This window comes from Pezoporus wallicus, unplaced genomic scaffold (genome assembly GCF_028554395.1).
Source record: "Pezoporus wallicus isolate ANWC-B61680 ecotype Strahan unplaced genomic scaffold, APGP_CSIRO_Pwel_v1 contig_10769, whole genome shotgun sequence".
Lineage (NCBI taxonomy): Eukaryota > Metazoa > Chordata > Aves > Psittaciformes > Psittacidae > Pezoporus > Pezoporus wallicus.
This window is the reverse complement of record NW_026635715.1, coordinates 611,304-636,761: the sequence shown is the minus strand read 5'-3', so window position 1 is coordinate 636,761 and position 25,458 is coordinate 611,304.

Genomic DNA, 25,458 nt, shown 5'->3' with positions numbered 1-25,458 from the left:
CAAGGCCAGGTTGGACACAGGGGCTTGGAGCAAGCTGCTGCAGTGGAAGGGGTCCCTGCCCGTGGCAGGGGTTGGAGCTGGATGGGCTTTAAGGTCCCTTCCAACCCAAACCAGGCTGGGATTCAATGATTCTATAGCACTGGGGGCTTCAGTGTGACACATGGAGCACCCAGCCTGGAAATGGGAGCTGGGGTCTGGTTTTGAGATGAAGCTTACACTGAAGTGACTGAAAGATGAGATTTCAGGAGCATCTGACAGTTTGTGATGTCTCTTTGACCCATCAGATGAAGAGGATGGGGGGGGGTTCTCTCCCTTTGCTAGCTGTGCAGATTTCACAGCTAACGCAGCACATTTCCAACCATATATACGTGTGGAGTAAATACATTATGCATGCAGGGAATATATTCTTTTTCCTTAAATCCATTATAAACACCCTTATTGCATGTGAATCCTTGATGAGCTGTGTACTGCGCAAAGCTCATTTAGTGGCTTTTTTTTGAGCCCCAAATCAGCATGCAGAGGCTGCTCAGACCCAGGCTGGACTTGACCCATTGAGAAAGTGATAGAATCGCAGCTAATATTTCTGGGGCATCTCCTGTCCCACAGGGTTGACAGAGTGGTTTATAAGCCAGCACTGGTATTTTCACACCTGGATACATAGATCCAGGCCTGGAGATCCCAGATGAGTGTGGTGGTTACTCATGAGCTGGTGAGTTCTTTATGGCTGGGAAAGGGAAGCTTTATTTACAGGTTGGAAATCAGGTTGCGGCAGTCCTAGTGAGGGCTGCAAGTGGGTTACTGTGATTGCAGGTCACTGTGGCTCTCCTACCTACACTGGAAAGTGGGACCTCCCGTCCCGAAGGAGGGCAAAAGGGACCAGGGAAGAGGGGTTGACGTTTGGCAGGAGAGAGGCATTAGGAGTGATGCTAAAGGAAGGAAAACACAAGGAGAAATTGGGTGCTGTATTGAGGGTCAGTATTTGCCTGGTGAAATCCTACGCAGGGCAGCAGCACAGGCACAAGTAGGGGTTTTGCTTCTAAACAGAGACATAGGGATTGCTCCCTGTACCCAGCTCATCCCTTCCCCAAATACCATTTCCCTGGCCTGAAGGGTGCAGGGATATTTTCAGCAGTGCCCTGATATTTCCACCATTGACCTCTTCATTCTCCCTGCCCCCCCTCCAAGAAAGGATGCTCTTGAATTAGGGTTGGAAGCCCCAGTAGCCATGCCTGGAAGTGACTACATGGCGTGCAGACCTGTGAAATCGTTTTCCCTGCAGTAAAATGTGAGCATTGAATCCTGATCTGCCTTTTAAGAATAGAAAGAAAGCCAAAACACCGATAGCATGCACACACTCACTGGAGGGAAAACACTTCACACATCACTGCACCGCTACCTGCTTCCACAAGATGTAATTTCCCTTGCAATTGCCTTCTGCTACATTAGGCTTTGCTGAAGACACAGCCCGTTGCTATTGCTCAAAGCACAGTTTGGGTCTCCCAGTCAAATAAAAAGCTGCCCAAATGAAGGCAAAATCTTCACTGCAGGGTAATGGCAAGGCTGGGGCTCTTCTGCACAGACACAGCAGGGGACAAGGCTAGGGATAGGGCTGGCCCATTCCACCATGCCATGAGCAGGCTGCTGTGCCGTGGGCTGCCAGGTACAGGGATGTTCCCATAGCAAAGGCAGAAGGCATCTTTCTGCAACTAATCATTTTGGGACAGAGGAGATGAACTCTCAGCGAGTCACAGGGTGATTGCTAAGGGATAGTGACTTGCCAGTTGTCTCCTGGGTGTAGGACATGTAGCTTTGCTTTATCCTTCTTTGGTGAAGTGGAAAGTAAGTTGTTACCTTGCACTTGCATATGTGTTGTGTCTATACAAACTCAGCCAGGTTGGGGTATATTCTTTGGACTCCGGAGCTCAAAAGAAACTCCAGGTACAACTCTGCAGTGGCTTTTATTGTTCCAAAGAGCAAGCAAGTAAATGGATATCAAAACATGGCTGTTGTTTGAGGCTCAGAGGAAGGCAGAAGGGTCATGCAGTGCTACTGGCTTCTACTTGCTCCCTCCCCATTTCTGTCCCTGCCTGTTTGCCAGCGTCAGGAGGTGGCAGCCACTCACTGCAGTGCTGCTGCACCAAACCCCATCACTGCTGCACCCTGTCAGAGCCCTGCCCTGGGGATATGGGGTGACACGGGTCTGCTCCATCACGCTGGAGTGATCCATGCTGTCACATAGAATCATGGAATAGTTAGGGTTAAAAGGACCTTAAGATCATCCAGCTCCAACATCTCTGACTCCTGACTCTGTCAGCATCAGCAAGTGGATAAGCAGGGACAAGGAGAGGCAAAAAACCATGCACAGCACCTGCCACAAGCTGATCCAGGCTTCCTAATCTCCTATCTCCTGCCTTTCCCACTCAACCCTGCTGCCTACTTACTGCTGTGCTGTGCGATGCTGCACAGCAGGACTGCAGGACAATTAGGATGGAAAGGACGCTAATGATATACCTGGATGGAATTACAAAAGCAATTTAAGATGCCAGGTTTCCGGATGAGAAGCGGAACCACTGCTCTCTTGGCTTCCCCTGGAGTAATCAGTGCTTCTGGCACTGGGTTGTAAAAGGGGTGGAGAAAATCTGCTTGAACAGGACAGCAGGGAGCCTGGTCCTGCTTTCACATGAGCAGCCCTTCGAATCATCAGCTTTGGGTCCAGCCTTCAGGAAAACAGCAGCCATCCTGGTGGGAGCTGGTGTATCCTCCATCCCCTCCTCTGCAGAAGGGTGGTGTGGGCACCTTCCTCTTTTCTAAAGTCATCAGAACCATGGAATCCCAGCCTGGTTTGTGTTGGAAGGGACCTTAAAGCTCCTCCAGCTCCAGCCCCTGCCACGGGCAGGGACACCTTCCACTGGAGCAGCTTGCTCCAAGCCCCTGTGTCCAACCTGGCCTTGAACACTGCCAGGGATGGGGCAGCCACAGCTTCTCTGGGCACCCGGTGCCAGCGCCTCAGCACCCTCACAGGGAAGAGCTTCTGCCTAAGAGCTCATCTCAGTCTCCCCTCTGGCAGGTTAAAGCCATTCCCTTTGTCTGCTGCTCCATGCCCTTGTTCAAGCCATATAGAAGAGCTCATCGATGTCCTTAGCTCCATGTTGCTCTAGGAAGCAGTCCAGCACCCAGAGCAGTCATCAGAAAGGCTCCCTGCAGCTTCAGCAGGGCAGCGATGCTCTCAGAGATGTGCTCATCATGTGAAACGTGTCACACTGAGTCTGGGGCTGATTTACAAGTGGTAGCCCCTGCTGGCATCTGCAGAGCTCTGTCAGGCTGCTCTGTCTGTGGATATCACCCAGAGGCCAACAGACCTCAGGAATGCACTTCCCTTCCAAAAGGAGGGCAGTCCTTCAAGCAGCACGTGCCCCAGCATACCGTGTGGCCAAAGCAGCGCTGCCTCTCTTTGTGCTGTTTCCTGTCATTTGCTTCTAACCATAGAATCAACTGGCTTGGAAAAGACCTTTAAGATCAAGTCCAACCTTTACCCCAGCACTGCCAAGGCCACCGCTAACCCATGGCACTAAGAGCCTCATCTACATGGTTTAGGAACACTTCCAGGGACAAGCAGGGCCTGGGAGCTCTTGTTGTCTGCCTGAATCACCGACCTCTTCCAAAGGCTCCTTCGTGCCTGCGAGGGCTGGAAGGAGGGAGGCTCATTGTGTAGCTGGCAGAACCTGACCTCAATAATGCTGTTATTGTGCTGTGTAACTGCAGGTAGCGGTGGCCAGGAGGAGCGCTTGTCCCGGAGGCATCAGGGATTTAGAGCTACCCCTCTCATATAAAGCTGGGACAGAAGTGTGAAGTGTCCTGATCCACATGCAGAGCCATGTATAAACAGCAGCGCTGGCTCGGCTTCAGGGCCCTCACTGAAGGTTTCCAGCTTTCCTTTGTTCCCAGGGCTTTGCTCTATCTTGAAATCCATTGAAATCCCATCTCTGTTTCCCTGCCACACGCAGGGGTGAGGTTTGCTCTTGCTCTGACATCTCCCAGCTGCTCTGCCCTGCCTGGGAGCTGGGAGCAGAGATCCGTGCTCAGAGCTTGGTGCTCTCAGGCTTTCATTGCACACCACAGCCAATCCCAGGCATTGCCTCTCCACCAAACCCTCGCTGTTGCGATGCTGATCCTTGTTTTGGTACGTGTCAGCTGCTTGTGACAGGGGACACCTGGAGAACGGGCTGGCTTTGACTTCTTGGCATCTCTAGGCTGGCCTTTGTCATGCAGATCCCAGCAGATGAGGTGTGCTCAGAGCTGCAGCGGCTGAACCCGGCAACCTGCGCTGGACCCTTTCCTTTAACCCTTAAATCATCACCTTGGACTCCATCTGTCTCCTTTCCATCTGGGAAAGAAACTGATCTAGAAGATCGTGGTAAAATAAATGAGGGATAAATGAACCTTTGATTGTGAGCAACATAAAATGTTCAGGTTGAGGCTGTTTGTAGCTCTTTTTGTAATTAAAAATACATCATTTATAGGGTATGTGACAAAGATGGAGGCCCAAGATGTGTTATCTCCTCCTTATTCAGTCTGTCTGCACTCAACTAACAATTAGGTAACACAGGTTTGATTCTCCTTTGTGATCTGGATGCATTTCTCCTTCTTCCTGGAAGGATCCAGTTATGGACTGGGATGCTCTTAGACATGATTTACATGCTGGGATGTTTAATGACAAAGGGATTGACTTCAACCTGGTGCCGAGGAGCCCCAGGGGAATGGAGCCAAGCAACCTGAAATGATGCTGTTGCTGTCTGTATGATCCCTTTAGTGCTCCAGCAACATTGCTAAAGGACACCAAAAAGAGGCTGAGGCCAAACCTCCTGCATCAACACCCTGGTTGCAGGGCTCTGATGTTTCCTCTGAACACAGCTTTCATTCCTAACCCAACTACGTGCCCCTGCAGAACAAGAGATTTCCTGAGTATGAGTTTGTGTCATCTAATTACAAGAACCCAACCCAACCCAGAACAAATTCCCCCCAAAACAAAGAGAAAACCCTAAAACCCCCAAATGCAGAGAAACTCCCCCCAACACCCCTAAAATCACTGCTGCTCAGAAAGCTGCCCTGGGAGGTCTGTGAGCATGTTACAGAGCTAGGAATTCAAACCATGGTCCTGCTGTTGCCCTGTGGTGCTGTCAGAACCAGGGATGCATTTGGGAGGCCTCTGCTTGCCTTGAGACAGGGATGGGCATCTTCAAAGAGAACCTGGTCCTGCCCGTGCCCTTGCCAAGAGCAGGGACATGAAGGAGTGATTAAGATGGGAAGGCAGAGGTCCATGTGTGCAACCTGGTTTTCTCCCTCCAGCAGCAAGAATGAAAGATGAATGCAGTTGGTAGCTGTGTTGCCCTGGGCAATTGATATTTCAGTCTCTGAGGCTCTGGGCACACACAATTTCCAAGGTAAAAATAAAACTGATTCATCTCAGTGGCTTTGCATGAGTGCCACAACAGCGGCTCTGCCTCTGCACTGCCCTGTTCCTGATGGGGAAAGGGTTAACACCCCAGCACCACCCTGACCAACAGCCCATCAATGGCAGTTTTCAAGTCATTGCTGTTGAATCCCGGTTTATGAGGTGGGGAATGCAGCCAAACAGCCTGAAATGCCATTAGGATGGGGGGTGAGGGCGGGACGGGGGACTGGAAAGCAAATAAATGCTGTCACCTTGGTTTGATTTCTCCTGAACTTCCAAAGGTCTTGCCATTACTCACTGTCATGCTTCACCTCCTGGCTGTTAGCCCCAGCTGAGAGCCTGGGAGCTCACACGATCCCAGGGGAATGTCAAGGTGCTGATGCCCACGGCTGGTCCAGTCCGTGGAGGAAGGGATGCTCTGCAATGGAGAGCAAAGGGCTGGGCCAAAGCTTGCCTTTATGAGAAGCAAAAGTTGTGCTCACTGAATAACCTTCCCAAAGCAGACTAAAGCTCATCGCTGCAGAGCTGTCCCTGTGCAGGGGGATGTTTATTCATTCCCTCCCAATGCCTTTAGGCTGCTGCAGACAGGGCAGGTTGCTGCCCTCTCCAGAGTGCTCCAAACAGACCTAAAGCTATTTCCCCTGACAGGGTAAAGTACTCAGCCCTGATTTGCTGCGTGTGACAGGTTAATGTGCACCCAGGGTTTGGTGCAGGACCTGGGAACATGGCAAGGCAAGGGAGTATCTGGATTTCCAAGACTGGAGTTAAGTAGGCATCTCCATGACATAAGTAGGTAGCCCCAGGCGAGGCTGCAGTGCTTAGCAGGGCATGAGAGCTTCTGTGTTATTTAAAATCTACCATTGCACCTTCTCTGATTTATGCTTTAAGGCCCAGAATAGCAATGAGAGCCTCAGGCTGCTGCATTTCAGTCCCCTCTCTGCTACATGTCAGACAGATGGTGTTTAGCAAGTCCCTGTGTTCCCGTGCCTCAGTTTCCCCAGCACAGTAGGGGTGGGGACAGTGACTTACAATGGCCCCTACTCCCGGAGCCAGGGATGGAAAAGTCAGTTTAAGAGCTCTTTGCTTCCTGACTCTGACATACCCCTTTCCAGGACATTCCATCAGCAGACAGCAGAACCTCACTCACTGTTTCAGTTAGTGTGCTGGGCTATGGAAGTCATAGAACAGCCTTTTTTTATCTCCCTTCCAGCCCAAAGAGAGGATAGAAAACCAAAAATGCCCTTTAATTTCTCTGTCAAGCTGGATGCCTGTGTCTCTATACACATAACCCACATCAACATACTTTGGGTCAAGTTCCCCTTCCCTAATCGCTGACAAATGCTGTACAAAGCGCTGCAGAATCAATAGGTCCTGACCCAGGGACCTTATATCCTCAAGGGTCAACCCGTCTGTGACAGGTCTGAGACCCAGAGAGCGTGGAAACCCTGAGATGTGCCAGATGTTACAGGCACTTGGGGTATTCCAAGACCTTGTATAAATTTAACCCATGTCATACGTATCCATGGAGGGCTCAGGGGACCTCCCAGGGCTGGAATTGCTGATGGGGGATAATTGATGTTAATCCTGGTTAAGTTGGCAAGGCTAGGGATGACTCAGTGACCAGCTGGGACCAATAGTGGTGTGCTTTCATCTGAGCTGCTGGGACAGGGGCTGAGCAAGGGGGAACCATCAGGGGACATCCAGCTCTCCAGAGTTTTAGGCTCATCAGATTGAGAATAGTTTAAAGCAAGACAGTAGCTTGATTTCTCAAGCTAGACATGAAGTTGGTATCCCAGCCAATTTATCATGCCCAGGAACTTGCAGGGAGAATGTAGACACAGCACGCACCATCCTTCTGGGTCTCATCTCCTCCTGTGGAAAACCATGGAGTTAAGGAGGGCTGGGAACTTCCCCAGATGGAGATCTTGATGCACTGAAAGTGATGGAGAGCTTTGGAGGGAACCACACAGTTTCAGTGCCGGCTGGGAATTTAGGCTGAGGATTTTGAAGCTAACGGTGCTCAGAGGAGCAGGCTCCAGGCTCCAGTCTCATCTGATGCCCTTGGAAATCTCAGCTTTGCTCTGGACATCGGCACCAAGTGATGTGTGTTTCACAAGACAAATTGCGCACCTCAGCAGCACGGGAGCTCTTCCTCCTGTGATGTTTTACCTCTTCACTTCTTACCTTCTAAGAAAGCAGTTTCCAGACTCCTGTCATGAAGCAGCTGAGTCTTGAAGGCAATGTCTCCACTTGGTGCATTTTACCCCTCTGCCTCACTTGAGGCTGCCTAAACTCCTTCTCCTTAGGAGGAGGAGCAGCAGAGGTGCTATATGCCAAGCACAGCTGTATAGATTTCACTTGGGTTAGTCCTAAGGCCAGCTCAGCTCCCTTGCTTTCTTCAGGACACTTTGCCTTGTGCAGGGCTGCTGCAGTTTGCAACAGGGCTGTGCAGCACCTCTCCAATTGCCATAGCAACACAGAGCAAAACAGGTGGCGGGTTGGTTCAGGCTTGAACAAACAGTGGCAAAAGATACAGCAATGAAGATGAAAGCGATTCTACCTGAGCAGAGCCCTGCGAGTGAGAAGAACAAGAGTCTCTTGCATCCACTCAGCTGGAGTGGACTGGTTTTCCTCTGATTTTCCTCACCTCTCATTCAGACGACATGGGAAAGCAGTGCAAAGCTGATGGATGTTCCTCCTGACCATCACTGCTGGCTCTGACCTCCTCCTTGCCTCAAACAAGTGGCATCTTGGTCTCTTTGCCTATTGCATCCAGCCCCATTTCCCTTCTTTCTTTTTCCACCTTAGATATTTTGGCCTCTAAACGTCTCCCACTGCCATACAGGTATTTAAGGCCATACAGGTATCTAAGGTTGGACCTTCAGTAGCTCAAACAGTCTAGAAACCACCTTAGGACAATTTAGACTTTACCCACGCACCTACTTTTAAGTCAGCTGCTTTTGAAGCTGCCTGACTTTGGGGGATGCTTTCTGCGGGAACCAAAGCTGCCTGTGCTCCAGCTCAGGTTTAATTTGAGCCTTCCCCCCCAGTTACCTTTTGCTGTCTAGCAACCTTCAAAACACCCCACAGCTTCATTTAGCTGGAAGCAGGTGGGATTTGGAGGTGGAATTCGTGTAGTTTGCAAAGAAAACCCTGTTCACTCCTGTGATCTTCATGGGAAATGAGCAGGTTTTCCCTGCTTAGAAACCTCCGCCTGAAATCTCTACTTTGGCAGGTGTCAATGCTCTTCTGCAGGGCTCAGCAGGGACCTGCTGCTTCAAAGGGAGACTTTGACTCTTTATTCATGGGGCAGCAAAATTGCAACAAGGGAGAAAAACAGCCCAGGAAAAACAACCAAGGGAGAGCTGCCGTGCCTGAGGTACATGGGCACAACAGAGCACATGGTGGAGTGGTGGAAAGTGGGATTTAATGAGCAAGGTGTTGTCAGCTCAGAAGAAAACATCACATCTTTCACAGGAGTGGTTTGAATTCCTTAAAAATAAAGGGAAAAATAGAATGAAGTCAAGCATCACTGCTGCTTGGAAGAAGTCTTCTTGTTAAGGGGAATACAAATCATAGAATCATGGAAAAGTTAGAGTTGGAAAGCACCTTAAGACATCCAGTTCCGAACCCCTGCCATGGGCAGGGATGCCTCACACTAGACCATGTTGCCCAAGGCTCTGTCCAACCTGGCCTTGAACACTGCTGGGGACGGAGCATTCACCACTTCCATGTGCACCCTGTGCCAGCACCTCAGCACCCTCACAATAAAGAACTTCTTCCTTAGATCTAACCTGAACTTCCCCTGTTTCAGTTTGAACCCATCACCCCTTGTCCTGTCACTACAGTTCCTCTCCAGCACCCTTGTAGCCCCCTTCAGGAGTGTGATGGATTCATTGACACTCATTTAGAGACTCTCCAAAGCCCCCAGAACAGGCTTCAGAAGACCCCAGCCCTGCACAAAGAGCCCAGCTCTCCAAGCTCCTCACGTGCTCACCTTGGGAATCAAGCACAATCCTCACAGTGCTTTGAGTCTCCCAGCAGCACAGAAACCAGCCCGACATCATCCTGCATAAACACAGACCACAGCATCTTATCTCCTGATGGGCATCCAGCCTGTAATTACAGGTTGAGCTACAACACAGCTTTACAAAGCTGCCCTGTCTGGATTTAAGGATTTCGAGGGGATGCAGATACTGCTCTATCTCCTCGTAATCGCTTCTGATGCTTAATTACCTTCCCTGTGGAGACCTTGCTCTGTTGGAAGGATTTGCCTTGGGCCTGTCAGCAGGGCAGTTTGGGGGTGCAGTTAAGGATGGGGTTCAGCCCCAGCTTAGAATACCCACATTTAGGTGTCTGAACATACGTTCACGTGTCCAACCTTGTGTTGTGGTCAGGTCTGACCTCTCAGGATAGTCCTGGGACCCTGTTTTTCCTCTCTTTATCTAATTGCTTTTTGGCAAGACCTCGGAATGTGCATTTGGCCTTTTTAAAACAACGTTTTGCAAACACCACCTTGGGCTGCCTTATGAACTCTCTGTAGTTCCCAGACCAAACCAGCTCCAGATGGGTTTAGGCCCATCTTAAACCTTTTGTTTCAGTAGACCCTGGCAAATGCTTCTCACACAGAAGATGAGAAAGCAGTAAATACACAGGCAAAATCTTGGCTGGTCTTTGCTTTGATGGTCCCTTAACAGTGTCTGTGATGTACCCCTCCTCGCCTTCTCCAGTGTACACCCATGAAATCTCAGCCAAATCACAGTGTGAGCCTTTGTCTTGGTTTCAATTCCTGTCATGATTAGCCACACAAGAGCTCTTTTTTCCCTTTTTCTTCCTTTTTTTTCAGGCTGTAATGCATTATTATCAGATTAGTATGGTAATTTATACTACAAAGAAATTAAAGCATTTGCTGTGGCATTAAGTTATTGCTTTAGATATAAATCCCTTGTGGCAGCATACAGGATCTCTTCGTTTTAATGCCAGGCTGTGACGGATACACTCACCCCTCAGCCATACTTTAGCTCAGACTGACTAAGGAGCAATGGGCCTCATGGCCGGTGGTGAACCAGGGAGCTGAAGAGATCCTTTCCCCATGGCAGAGCCTCAGCAGTGACTGTGTGCTGAATTAATACTAATGAAACATTACTAATCCACGTAGCTACTCAATATTACTATAAGCATTGTATGGATAATTCCATTAGGCATTAACCATTGTCCATGTCTGAGACTAAGATTGGACTCAGCTGCACCTCGGCTCCATAAGGAGTTTAGAAAGCAAAGGGGATCCACTCTGGACCTTATGTCTTAATGGGAAGTTCTTCCTCACCCTTTGCATCTCAGGTCTCTGTGTGAGTCATTGTAACTCGATTCTAACTCAGTTTTCCTTCAAATGTTTCTTCCATGCAGTAATTAAGAAGGGGAACCTTGTCATCAAACTTATTGAACCTGGGTAAACTCCTGTTCAATCCTCTTAAATTTCATTGAATGTATTGAACTCTGTCAAGTTACTCTTTTACCTCCATAAAACACAGTGCTCCTTCTCTCTTTTGAGGGAGGTGCATTCCCTCATCTGCAGCACAGGCTCAGAGATGCATGAGCAACACACATCTGAATGGTGAAAGAAGGGTGACCATGGGGTAGATCCGGCACTTGGATGAGAAGGGTGAAAGGATGAAACCCTGCTAAGGGGGAAGGCTGAGCAAAGGACAAGCCTGCTCCATCCCTAGAGCAGTCAAGGAGCTTCCTTGCTCCAGGAATATCTGGTCTGCAGGGCAGTTAGAAACCACCCTCATTGCTGAGCTCCACTGGGCTCCAAAACCCATTTCAGCTACTGATCACTAAGGATAACAGTGACTCCTAAATACTTCCATAAAACATTAAGCTGGGAAGCAGCCTTCAGGAGGGACATGCATTTGTTGGGTGATAGTGTGGTAGCACACTTGGTGTGGGGATGAGGCAAAGGGGTGCTCAGATAAGGGAGCAGAGGGCTCTTGCTGTGCCATGGGGGATATAAGGCATAGGATGCCCTGCAGGAGAGCAGCTTCTTTCAGGAGAGATGTTTTCCACTGGGAAAATCCAACAGCGTCATCATTCATGTTGGGTTTTGGGTTTGGGCTGAAAAAAAAGAGCTTAAAATGTCAGATTCCTGATGGAAGAGAAAGTTTGGGTTTAAGCCAGTGCTAATAAACGGGGTAGTTCAAATCCCAGCTTCGAACAGGCTGATGTTGCCATCTGCTTTTGTGAAGATCTAAGCCCAGAGCAGTCCCTGGGCTGGAGAAGTGCATGATGGAAAGAACCACAGCTCCCCTCCTCCCCTCATCACTGGTGCACAGTTTTAGTTTTCTGAGCATTTAAGTAGGGAAACAGAGGGGTTTTTGGGGTCACTTACAGAGTTAGACCCGACAGATCACCCCCTTTGTGTTATATATTAAGCAAATCAACAGCAGCAGGAATTGGTGCATGAACATGGCATTGGTAGGATGGAAAGGGCCACCTGGGCTGAAGTGTCAGCCCCTGTGCAAGCCCCTGGTGCTGCAGTCACAGTCATGAACACCCAAAGATCTCAGAGTGGTTTCTAAACACCAGTGGCTCAATTATCCCTTCAGCTACCACTGGGTTTAATGCGAGGTGCAGGCGCACAACTGACAAAAAGCCATGTCCTGCTTCATTACACTTCTCACTGTCCTTGTGAAGGAGGCAAGAGATAATTGCTACTCTCAAATGAAAGAAGGTTTTGAGCACAGGGAGGAGGCCCAAGTGTGGAAACGTGGTGTTGAATGTTCCGCATTCAAATCCCTAATTCTACATCATTAAAGGTGGAGAGGAGAATAAATCTTTATGGACTCCTCCACCCCAGTGGGAGATCTTTGTGCCCAGCTTCCCACAGAGATCAGGCTCAAACACTTCACCAATCACAGTTATGCCCTTCGGAGTTGAACACTTCGCTTGGAAAGCTGTTTTCACATAGGTCAATAGCAGAGAAATATAAGAGAGAAGATGGAGAACTGAATGGGACCCCTTGGGTCGCCGGATCCCCCACTGCCAGGTGGGCAGGCAGCCATGGGGAGGGTACTTTGTCCAAAAGAGCTCACAGGAGCCTTGGATCTGAGCACCAGGCAGTACAGATCCTGGGAGAGCAGCACATGTGCCAACACCCTCCAAGGGAGGACAGGATTAGCCTGGTCCCCAGTGCTTCAGTAATCCCCGAGCTGTTGGACACACTGAGCTCTTCACCCAGGAAAGCGTCTTTCAATCTGTGCCTTGCAGAGCTTGAAACAACCCTGGGAGGCTGCTGCTTTCCACCAGCATTCAGATGCAGAACAACACTCCCATTACTTCCATCCGCAGCACCAGGCTGTCACCCCTGTCTCTGATCGCTGATTATGCTTTCATTGTATTTAAAGCATTGCATGTTTCCAGTGGTTATCGGTCAGAACGATTTGCATAGGCATTTGGATGAATTATTTTATCAGAAATCGTTGTGCACTGACAGAGAGTTTGCCCATGCCTGCGTTTGCCTCAAAGAAAGGAAGAGAAGCAACTAATTGTTTTCAACCCATCAGCCTTGGAAACTAGTGCTTCATGTAGGTAGCAGCAGCAGCACTTGGCCAACACACCTGTAACAAGCTCCTCTGGCTGCAGTCTGCTGCAGGGTCGAAAGCAGCCCAGAGGCCTGCATGAAGGACTCCTCTTGGAAAGGTTAGGGTGATTCTCTGTTGATGTTTATGTACAGTCCTGGGATTTAATACAGGGTGACCATAAGAAAGGATTGACCTTGCTTTTAGATCGACAGACTGCTTCCCAGCATCACCCACTGAGCAATGTGATGCTGTGGTCCTGTTCCTTTAACTCTAGAAGTACCCAAAGGGGTTAAAATACATGCAGTGGCTTTGTTGATTCATCACAGGCTTCCTTTTGCTATCCCGAGCTGCTTCTGGATGTGAGGTCTCTGTATTTTTCTTCCGATACATCCTGTTAGCCAGTGTCCTTAGCTAGCCCCAGCTGAGCCTGACCCTGGTCCATGAGGACCATCATGTGTTTCCATCAGGGGAAGGTTTCCAGAGAAGCAGAGAAGCTATAGCTTGCCTTGTCTATCCTCAATGTGTTTTATCATCTGCTGGTAGCCTGCTGCTACACAGCGGGTGAGATAACATGATTTCCCCCCCGAGGGATTGTCCTTATTTGTGCAAATACAAGTGTATAAGCAGCTACATCAGAGGTGCAGGGGTGGGGACAGAAGGGAGTTTAACTGACAAGAAAGTCACCTTTTGTTTCACATTCAGCCTTTGAAAGTGTCACACTGGGAGGAGAAAGCAAATCACTGCGAGCCCGGAGAGGGCAGGGACCTGTTGGGAGCTGGTGCGTTGTGCTGGAGGCAAAGTGATGCTCTTAGTGATGGAGAGAAACTGTGTCCCACCTCCAGGCTTGGGAATACCTTCCTATAGAAGGTGCTTTCAGGAGTGCAGTTGTAACAGAGCTAAGTGCTAATTTGATCACTGCTATTACTGCTGCCTGCTCTGCAGCACTGCCTACTTTCCAAGCCTGGGGAAGCCCAGTGTGTTTGTGATGCTCAAAGTCTATACCGTGCTCACGCTGGGGCAGAGCAGCAAATGCCTGCAAAGGGAACACATGCAACGGCCTTCCTGCAGTTGATGCAAGTGTAAAATCCATGCATATAAAAAGACAAAACAAGCCCAAGGTCTTAACACAGGACTTCCGAGACGCAAAAGATCCCTTTGGAGATCGTGCAAATGGGAAATGGAGAGCATAGCTCTTATCATTATTGCTGCTGCCTACTGCTGTAACAGTCTCCAGGGTCCTGAGCATGACAGATTTGTAGCCCCCCTGTGCTTGGGCTGGCTTATAACCCTATAATGCAGTTTTGCTGTTGCTGATCACAGGTTACTTCATTACTGTGAGCATCACCCAGCAGCACAGTGCACACACCGCAGCTCATTGCAGCTCCTGACACTGGGGCTGCAGGAGGCAAGATGGGTGAATGCCAAAGCAAAAGACTGCAGCTCCATGCGTGCTGGCTGGGAGATGATGGTTGTCCCCAACGCAGCTGTAATCCTCTCTCGGCAAATCCATGGATGTCCTGCTTGTAGAGCTGTTGTTGACAGCGCTGCTGGGTGCTGGGTGCTGGCAGCCAGGCGGAGATGGGAGCAGGATGGTGACCACCAAAGGCACAAGGGGGGAGGATGTGTCCCGTGTGTTCCTGATGGGCCTGGGGAAAGGGAAAGATGCAGATCCAGTCAAACACAGCAGAGGTGTGCCCAAGGTACGTCCAAGCCTCAATGAATCACTTCAACTTCTTCAGGTGCAGCGAGGACAGAGGAAGCAAGAGCATCTCTGCTTTCCACACACCCTCCCTTTGCATTCAAGATGGGGTTAGCTGTGTTTAAAAATACCCCCCTTCTCTCTCCTGGGCATGTTCTCTGCTCTGTTTTTGCACTGTGCACTTGGACATTAGGAAATGCATATCCTCTGACAGTGGAATTTTTGGTGGCAAGGGGTCCAAATCATTCTATGGTTCTATGATTTATTTACACAACCAATTGGACCCTCTGTAATGCTAAGCCCAGCACAGGCCTTTGTGCCCCATCCCTTAGGCAGCTGCTGTAACTCTGATAGCAAACTCTTATCTGGATTTTGAGGAAGTGAGCCCAGAACAGTTACCCTCTGTACCAGGCATCAGCTCCCTGCTGCAGGTCTCTCACTATCACCCTCACAGCCCTGAGGACGATCAAACTCATTGATGAAGGCAAGTTATTGACTACCCAAGCATCACTCAGCCTATGGGCTTATCCTCAGCACGTTACCTTCATAGAACCATAGAATCACAGAATGGTTTGGGTTGGAAGGGACCTTAAAGATTATCCAGATCCAGCCCTGCTGCCATCCTACCCTCACACCAACACCAGCAAGCCCCTTTCCCGCAGTGGGCTGTGGGGTTTGCATGCACAGCTCTCTTGCACATCGCACAGTGCTCTGCTGTTTCCTGTCCGGAGCTCAGGGTCTGCTCTGTCCTTTCTGCCCTGCACTGCCAGCACTGCTGCTCCTTGCTCTCACATCACCTCATCTGCTTCTTTCTTTCCCTTCCCTGGCTTGCAGATGTGGAGCTCTGTCCCCATGCCCTGCAAGGGTGCTCATCTGCTGATGAGCTGCTCTGTTGGATGCGCACAGCCTTGTTCCTGCTCCTGCTTGTGAACCAGAGCTCAGAGGGGACCTCAGCTCACCCCAGTTTGGATTTGCAGACTGGGTCCCCATGCATGGTCCTGAGTGCAGGGCTTGGCTCACACCCCAAGGCTCTTCCAGCCCCCAAGTCCCCTCCTTCCCATTAGGGAAATAAGTCCTCTGCCAAAGAACCAGCTTTTGGGGTTATTTTGGGGTTTCTTTCTGGCTTCCTGAATTGGACTCTAGATTTCCTTTGTTCTTGTGCTGCTTTTTTCACCTTCCACCTTCTTGGATAGCTAAAAATAACACATTTCCTTCTCGTTAGCAGCCAGCAGCTCTGCCTGCATTGTTCTTAGAGGTCCCCCTGCATCTCTCTGTTGGTTTCATAAACTTCTGTGTCAGCTTTGAGCACGGGCTGTTCTCTCCCTTATTGTAAGGCAACAAGAAGCCACAGCTCTGCCAAAAGGTTTTATTAAAGAATAAAAACAGCCAGCAAGCCATCTACACGAGCCAATAAAACTATACCCCATGTGCCCAAGCCAGCGAGCACATGGGGTTACTGATATTTTATTTGGGGAAGAAATCAACCTCGATGTGCTGCAGTCCATAAAATTAATCAGGCACCATGCGCCCCATGCAGATCTGCAGTCCCTACAACGCAGGAGCTGAAGGAAAGTCATCGCAGCAAGCCCTTAAACCGCCCGTAACACATCAGAGTGACACATCCCAACCCATCCCATCCCACGGCACATCCCAACCCACAAAACAGCGATGGCATTAGCAGCAGACTGCTCATTAAAGCCACCATGTGTGGTGGCCAGGGGGTACTCAGCATCTCTGATTTCACTTGTGTCCCATAGGTTGGCAATACCGGGAACTGTTGCCCTGTGACCAGACAAGGGGTCCACGTGGCTCCTCCTGTGATGCTCAAGTACGAGTATGAAGTTTGTGGGGCCACATGTGGTGGGCCACGAATGGGCTCAGATATTCCTTTGTCTTCATATACCCAGGCAAACCCCAGCTCGACTTCCAGGGCTTTGGAGCCATCGGTGCCTTGCTGTCTCTGGGCCATGCAGTGGTAAGCAGGGATAGGTGGCTAACCCCAACATGGGGCTGTTTACAACAATGAAGAGGGCAAGTACATGGAAGGAAACCCACTGAGGGGTCATAACTACATAGAAACCACTTCTGAGCTGCAAGTGCCCAAAGGTTGGGGTTGTGCTAAAGGAGGGGAGTGTCACATATGTTTGGTCTGCTGTACCCTTCCCCTGACATCCACTTGGGTCCTGTCCGAGACAAGAGACAGTGCCAGAGGGATGCACAGGCTGACCTTGTGCAGGCACTCTTGACTTCCTATAGTGCCAGAGAAGCTATTTACTGTTTCCTTCTGCACCTTTCCTTTCCAGCCTGGCTTTAGCTTCCTGATTTCTCTGGCGCAGGTCTCAACATATGTCAAGCAGCATCAAGGCTGCAGGCACCCAGCAGCATGGGTGGGTATCTCTGCTATGCAGATCAGGCTAAATGGCCCTTGGAGAGGTGTCACAATGAGCTCTGGTTTTTCGGATACATCCCTTGGCAATATCTCCTCTGTGTTCAAGTGCAGCCATCTCTCATTTAAATACTATAGCTAAACTAGCTGGCAAATCGGATCCTTCTCCCTGAAGGATTACAGAGCACACACAGGCACCGCTCCCATCTCTAAGTGCTGCTGTTAATGAGGGTGCCAGTATTTGGGTAAATGCTGCACATGTAATTTAATTGTTTTAATACAGGCACTTCATAGGGCTCACTTGAGTGGAAAGATGAAAGTTGCTAACATGAGGAATGACTTGGGATATCAGTCCAGGCATATCCCAGGCACAGGTACAGGTTGGGCAGAGAAGAGACTCAGAGCAGCCCTGCAGAGAAGGACTTGGGGGTGTTGGTTGATGAGAAAATGAACATGAGCCGGCTTCAGTGTGCGCTCACAGCCCAGAAAGCAACCATATCCTGGGCTGCATCAAAAGGAGTGTGACCAGCAGGGCGAAGGAGGTGATCCTGCCCCTCTGCTCTGCTCTTGTGAGACCTCACCTGGAGCATTGTGTGCAGTTCTGGTGTCCTCAACATAAAAAGGACATGGAACTGTTGGAGCAAGTGCAGAGGAGGCCACGAGGATGCGCAGGGGCTGGAGCAGCTCCTGTATGGAGACAGGCTGAGAAAGTTGGGGCTGTTCAGCCTGGAGAAGAGAAGCTGCGTGGAGACCTCAGAGCAGCTTCCAGTGTCTGAAGGGGGCTACAAGGATGCTGGGGAGGGACTCTTCATTAGGGACTGTAGTGACAGGACAAAGGGTAACGGGTTAAAACTGAAACAGGGGAAGTTTAGATTGGATATAAGGAGGAAATTCTTTCCTGTGAGGGTGCTGAGGCACTGGAATGGGTTGCCCAGGGAGGTTGTGAATGCTCCATCCCTGGCAGTGTTCAAGACCAGGTTGGACGAGGCCTTGGGTGATATGGTTTAGTGTGAGGTGTCCCTGCCCATGGCAGGGGGGTTGGAACTGGATGATGTTAAGGTCCTTTCCAACCCTAACAATTCTATGATTCTATGATTCTATATCTGTGGACAAAAACAAGGGATGGCAATGACTGTCAGTGTTAAATCACTTGGCTGCTTCTCTGGATGCCACAAAGTGACTCTTCACAATACATTTCCTAACATGCTGCTGAATCTTGTTTTAATGCTACACCCCCCAAAGGCTTTCATTTCTGGTTTTCCATGAGTGGATTTCCAAGCTCTTCATCAGCCTTATTATATTGCAGATGGGGAAACTGAGGTTTGTGGACATGATCTAATTCAATCCAAGTCATGCAGTGACAAAAATGGGAACTGATTCCCTTCCAGCTGTGCAACTTGCCTCATGTCCTGCCTGCTGGGGCACTGGCCATAGCCCTTAGCAGAACTGGTGTGACCAGGCATGGGAACCAGTGGGGATGAGAAGGGCTGAGCAGTCCCATGGGGAAGGACATCCTTCCATGAGGAAGGAATGCTGTAAGAAGGCTGTGAGATAGTGGGACTGCTTGGGGAGCATTGGGGGTTAGAACGTGTCCTTTCCTCTCCCTGGAAAAGGTGGGACAGTAATGAAAATAATTGAGCAGGAAGTTTAAGTTAATAAGCAGTTAATTCCTTCAGCATAATTAATATCTTTATAGCCTCATTTGCATTACTTTGCATACCTGCAGGTAATAATCTGCCATCAGGAAGGGGAAGGCATGGCAGGGCTGCTGCAGGCTGTTTGCTTCAGAGCGGACCATCCCATGGGGCAGTTTTGGAAGAGCCACAAGGAACATGCCCTTTCCCTGTCCCCCAGGCGCTGTGTCCCATTTCCTTGCCCTTGGCTGCTCCTTGTCCATCAGACCATGCTCACTCCAACGTTTCAGTTAAGAACTCTCCTTAATCCTGGTGGCTTTATTTAGGCTGTTGGCTTTCCCTCTTGTGCTCGTTAGGAGATGGGCTGCATGTAAGGTGGTGAGGTGCTGGGCACACGCTCTGCACAGGTCTAAGCGTCAGACACACAGGGCTAATCTTTGCAAGAAGCTTTTCTGCATGGAGGTTGTGTCTCATACCCAAACCCACGGCCTCCCTCCTGCCAATGGACCCCATTTGTTGATCACAGTCTGATCCATGGCTGACCTCGAATACGGGCTCACAGAGCAGGTGAGATGCCTGACGCTCCAGCCAAGCTCTGTCAGCCCAAGCATTGCTGGAGACCTCCAGGTGCCCTCACACAAATGCTGGCTGAAAAAGCATAAAGCTGACATGGGGCTGGGCTCCATGGCCCGGTGTGACTGCTCTGCTCACACCATGGGCAAACCAGAGCTTGCCTTCCTCCGGCATGCTGGGCAGCCTGATGGATATAAGCATTCCTTGTGATCTTAAACCCAATCTATCTGCCTCTGCATTGCCTTATACTCATGTTGCACTCATCTTAGCACAGGGCTGGGTTACCACCCTGTGTTGCAACCTTGGTTAGACCTTCTTTGGCATTCCCAGCCCATCACCTGCCTTGTTTACCCTGACTGTAGGTTCTTGCAGTCAGGCACTGTTACTTACGTGTGTACTATACTTAACACAAGGGGTTTCAGGCTTGGCTGGGCTCTCTAATAGCATTGAATCTTCCATTAAAGAAACCCCAAACAGCTTGATTAAAAGAAAGCTATTTAGATTACAAAGCCAAAGCACTGCCTGTTCAACAGTTATCCCTCCAACCTTCAATTTGCCTCTAGAACTTTTCCAAAGGAATAAAATTGAAAGATGTACCATGTTTTCACCTCAACTAACTCCTGCTACAAGTTGAAAAGACAAGGGGCCATGCCTCTTGAGACAAGAGGTCCTCTGCTGGGCTTTGAAGCATCCTGGAAGGATGGAGAGGTTAAAGTTTCTCCCAAGGCTGCAGGAAGCATTTATTATAGTGAATGTCAGGCAGACAAATGCAAAGGTTTCCTTCCACAACAGAAAGGGCTTATTTCTTATCTCTGCAGAAATGAGAAAAAATTGGAGACATTTCTGGTATTTCCAGCTCTTTCTGATGAGCTTTCAGGTTTTGGACTCTCCCTGAATCTCCGGCATGTTTCCCAGGAATCAATGGCAAGGGGCTGGAATGTGTTGCTGTTACAGCCTCCTCCACAGCCATTTTTATTTGACCTTTTCTTTCTTGCCTTTTATGCTTCTTTAATCAGGCATCTGCAGTGAGATTGCTCTTTTCCTGGATTTAGCAGCACTCCCGGCCTCCCACTCCTGGTTTTATGGAGTGTTCAGTGATCAGTAGGGCAGTTTTTGTATAACTTTGCAAACAACACAGAGTAACAGCAAAGCCAGCACTGATGGTTTTTATTTAGCCACACTGCTAAACCATCTCCATCTACCCGAGCTCCTTGAGTGCGACTGTATTTCCAAGGGGCTTACTGCTTACTGCTTAGATGTAGATGATTGCAATTCCCTGCTCATACAGAGGTTCTATGTCCAGATCTGAGCCTGGAGCAGGGTTTGGTGGGGATGGGGAGGGCACAGACCCTTGTTTCTGCGATACATGAAGATTCCTCTGGAGTTCTCGATCCAACTCAGATCTCAGCCTCCAGAGCAGCTCAAGTCTGGGTGCTTTGTGGGTATAAATCAGCTGAGCTCTGTCAAACCCAGTGGAGCAGTAAGAGTTTCCTCCCCTCCAGCTGTGGTACTTGTCTATTCCTCCTTCCCATGAGAACTGAGGTAACTCAATGCATTCATCTTCTCAGTAGCCAGATGCAGCAATCCCTGGTAGAGGTGATGTTACAGCACAGAGAGTACTGGTAACCTCCAAAGTCACTATATATTTGCAGCTATAGGTAAACCACAAGGATTTTCTCAAGGACCTGAGGCCCATTAAGAGCTGGATCCTTATCACCATTGGAAATGACACGAGGTCTTCCATAAGTTGCCAGGTGCCTTCTTGAATCCTCCAAGCTGGTGCTAACTGGGCAATACTCATGATTGACTCCCAGTGCTCATTCATAGCCCCCATCCCAACTCCAGGCACATCTAAGGCACACACAGCTCTAGGGCCTCTTTGCCATCGTGACCGTGTCCTGGGGGTAGGAAGGGTGCAGACCTCAGGAGGGCTGCAGTGTCTCTCCGAGGTGGGACTCCTAAGGGGGCTTGCTCCCAAAGGAATCTCACTGTGGGCTCGTGCATCACTGCCTGCCTGTGGCTTCTTCTACTTTGTGAGCCACGACGGGCCAGCCCCTCTTGAGTAGCAGCGCAGAGCACAGCGAGGATCTGTGGCCCAGGAGCCATGTTCAAGGGCACTCAAGAGGTGCAGATCAGTGTTGAAGCCTGAAGTCCCATATCACTGGTTTCTATACCAGCCCATGGAGTTCACTGAAGTCCTGACACAGCCCTCTGACCTGTGGCAACCCCTGTCCCTAAAGATCTTAGGAACCCATTTTCTATCTAAACCCTTATTTACTTTTTAATATGAAACCCAGAGGATTAAATACATTTTAAAGAGTGTCCTGACAGCCAAACCAGACTGCTATCTCCTTTTCTTTGACTTAACATATCCTGTATTTAGCCATTAAACACAACCAACAGCATGAACATTTCATGAGCAGATAGTTAAACTTTAATTTCCCCATTGAGTTCATTAAGGTGTGATCATGCATCTGAATTGAATTTAGCAACCTGGCAAGGAACCAGATTAAACATGACAGAGTGACAAGGTTTCCTTTTTCATTGGACTTAATCACCCCCCTCCCACCCTTGCCCTATTAAAACAAGTGTTGTTTCTTTCCCCCTTGAACATTTCGTAATCAAAGTCTTTGCTCAAATGAAGGGAGAGCGTCCTGCCTTAAGCACCAGTCACAGATGGGTACAATGCACTCAAAAGAGGTCTGTCGGGATTTATTGTTTGGGTTGGCAGCTGGAGTAATTGCAACAGAGGCAAAAAAAAGCCCAGGTGTTTGCAGGGAACGATGGTGGTCTCTCTTATAGTGCTTAATTTATTATATCAAATAAATGGCACGCGGTCAGAGCTGGCAGCAAATGTGCTTTCTGTGCTTCAAGACACTCTCCACTCCTTCCACTTTCCCATTCCTGGTAGGAGAAAAAGGAACTTAAGAGTGCAGGAGGCAGCTGGTGTAGAAGAGGAGAGATCCAAGGTGCAGCAAGGTGGATCCTCTCCCTTGGATGCTGCATTGAAAGCTGCCCTTGCACCATGATCTGCCCCGTGCCCTTGTGCTGTTTCAGTCACTAACTTGCACTTCCTCCACCCACCCCAAAGCGTATTTATCCTCTCTGTTGTCTGCTTTCACTCTTTGAGAGCAAGAGTGGACAAAGGCATAGGTTGAGGAGGAACAAGGAAAACCTGTGTGCAGTTCCCTCTATACATCACCCCATCCCAGGCCTCTTCTCTAATCTCTGTCTTAGAGATCTTGTCCCTTTCCTATTATCTTGCAGGGACTGGAGGAGCTAAGATATGCCCCACTTCCCACTTATCCCTTAGTCTCCTTCCATTCATATCTAGAATATTCCTAGTACCCTGCAGGTGCCTGCAAAGAGCACTCATATTCATAGGGAGGGGGACAGGTCGGGTGTCCTTCATGGGTGGATATCCCAAGATGAGACTTGCACTCTGTGCCCAAACACTGTATTATTGTGTTCCCAATATGGGCAAGAGTTGGGGAAACCACTTGTTACGACGCTGCCATCTGCATTTCGGAGTGTGGTGTGTGGTCTATGCAAGCAGCTGGTAATGAGCCAAAATGTGCTTCTGAAACGTCTGTGTACCTGATGTCTCATATAATATTTAGAGTGAGCAACTTAGCAACCCATGCTAAAACAACCATCCAGCTGGGTGGGTGGCAGTCACACCAGCAAGGCAGCTAGAAACAAAGTGGGAATTGTTTTTAAAACACTTACTGCTCAGTCCAAGAAGAGTCATCACAAGCATTCCATTTGCTGATGGTATGGGGTATGAGTACAGGCATCCTTTAGGAACACAGGAGACCGCATAGGGCAGACAAGGTCTATTACATTCATGTACGAAACAAATCTCCAAGGAACTGATTTGGGGCTTGGTGGAAGAGGTAAGTGTTTGGAGATGAGGATAACACCTGGAAGATGGATTGCTGCTGTGAATGCTTATCGCCAGCTCTGAGATCGAAGTCATGTCAGGGGAGGTGTACGCTTGTTAAACCTGAACTCGGTTTGTGTTTCGTGTTTGTTTTACTTCTCACCTTCTCCTTCCAATATTGTACATACAAATCTGACCTTAAAGCTTAGAAGACTGCTGCCTCCTTGGTGTTACTGCGAAATATGGCTGGTATTTAGGGCACAGTGAAATATGGTGAAAGGGATGAACTGAGAACGAGCACCCTGTCTGCCAGGAAATAGCAGAGCTGAACCATGTCTGGGCAGCCTGGGCTCTAGGGAGCCCTGTTATCCTCCCAGGTGCAACTGGGGGATTTTGTTGCCACACATCAGCTTTTGAGCAGGAGCACCCACTAATGCCCACTTACACATCCCCTCCAACAAAGGGGGCAGCAGGATGCTCCATGGCCCTGAACGAAGCCCTTCATCTCATGGCCTGCTGGAAAATGGGCACAGTAATTTCCAGGGACCAAAGGCATTGGAAAGGATGTCTCACAAAACAAGGAGGTGTTCTGAATGCTGACACAATGTTCTCTGAACATGACCACAATTTCTCTCCGTGGTTAATCAGCCCTGCTCTTCAAAAGGGTGCCACCTCCCACATTTGCATGGGTCTGGCTCTAACTTTCAGCTATTAGGTCTTGCTTCTGTCATCCCCTGCAAGATTAAAGAGCCCTTTAGTACCCAATATTTTTCCCTGCGATGGTTCATGTGCAGCATAGAGAAGTTATCTCTTGATCTTCCTCAGATAAGCTAAAAAGACTTGAGTGCCTTGTCTCTGGGAGACAGTTTTGCCACTTCTGACAGGGTTTGGAAGGAATTCCATTGCCTGCACCCCTCCCATTAATGCTTAATAACCTTTTTGCAATGTCAGCACCAAAACTCGGGACTTCCATCCAGCCACAAACACAGGGAAAGTCCATTCCAAACTCCCATTTATTACTTCCCCCTTTCATATTTCCCAGCATCATGTAAGCCCATTTTTCAACACTGCCATGTGGGTCTCCTGCCCAGCTGCCCATCAGAAAGACTCACTCCACATCCCTGTTGGAAGCTCTGCTTCCACAAACAATTTCTATTTTGGAGGCCTGGCCTTCATTTGTTTGTTCTTCAATAAGTGACCTTGAATTTGTTGTTGTTCAAGTTATACATTGTTTGAATGGATCTGATTTATTACGGAAATCAGGTTATTCTGCACTATCTTCATTGTTGTTAATTGCTCTGCCAATCTACGTGACATCTGCAATTGTCAGCAGTGATTTTCTTCCAGATCATTGCTAAAAATATTGAATAACTTGGCCTGGAAGTGGTCTTGGCAGAATCCACAAGTAATATCCCCATTCAGCAACGCCTCCCTGCTGCTAACTGCATTTTGAGAGCTGTCAGCTAACCCAACCTCAGTCCATTGAGCACGGACTCTGCTAATCTGGCACAGGGTTCATTATAAATATATCCGAATGTTGTGCAACAGGATACTCAAAGCTTTGCAGAAATCAATTCTTCTGTTTACAGGACTTACTTCTGGGCAACACAAAGAAGAAATCAGCAGAACTTCTTGAGTGGTGTTAATCACATCCTCAGCCTTGATTCCCCTTTAAGTTCTTGACCAGTTTCTTATTTAGTTTGCAGGGACTAGCATAAAGTTAACTGAGCAATAAACATCTGAGTTATATACACTCTTTTGAACGCTGGCACACCATTGGCATTCACTCAATTGTTCCAAATCTCCCTGTAATCCAAGATGATGAAAATTCAGCCCAACTGGGCCAGAGCTCCCCTTCATCAGTTCTTTGAGGACTCCTGGGTGAAAATCGTCATGGTCTGCCACTGTAAAACCTTCCACACTCAAAAGAGTTACTGCAAGTAGCTGGAAATTACTGAAATGACTAAATGCCAGGGGAAAAAAAGTACAGCTTGAAATGGTTGCAAGTGGTCTGGAAAGTTGTGCTGCGGCCCCATATGACAGAGGGAGAACAAAGAGCCCTTTCAGCCAATTTGCAGAGTTGGTCTCTTTGTTTCACTGCTGTGGAGAGGCTGGAGAAGATTTACAGCAGGATACCCTGGAGATTAAAGACAAGGATGCCCACCCTGGGAGGCAGGAGACATGATGCAATTGTCCTGAAAGGAAGAGTTGTGGCCACAGTGAAACCAAAGATAACCCTCAAAAATGCAGA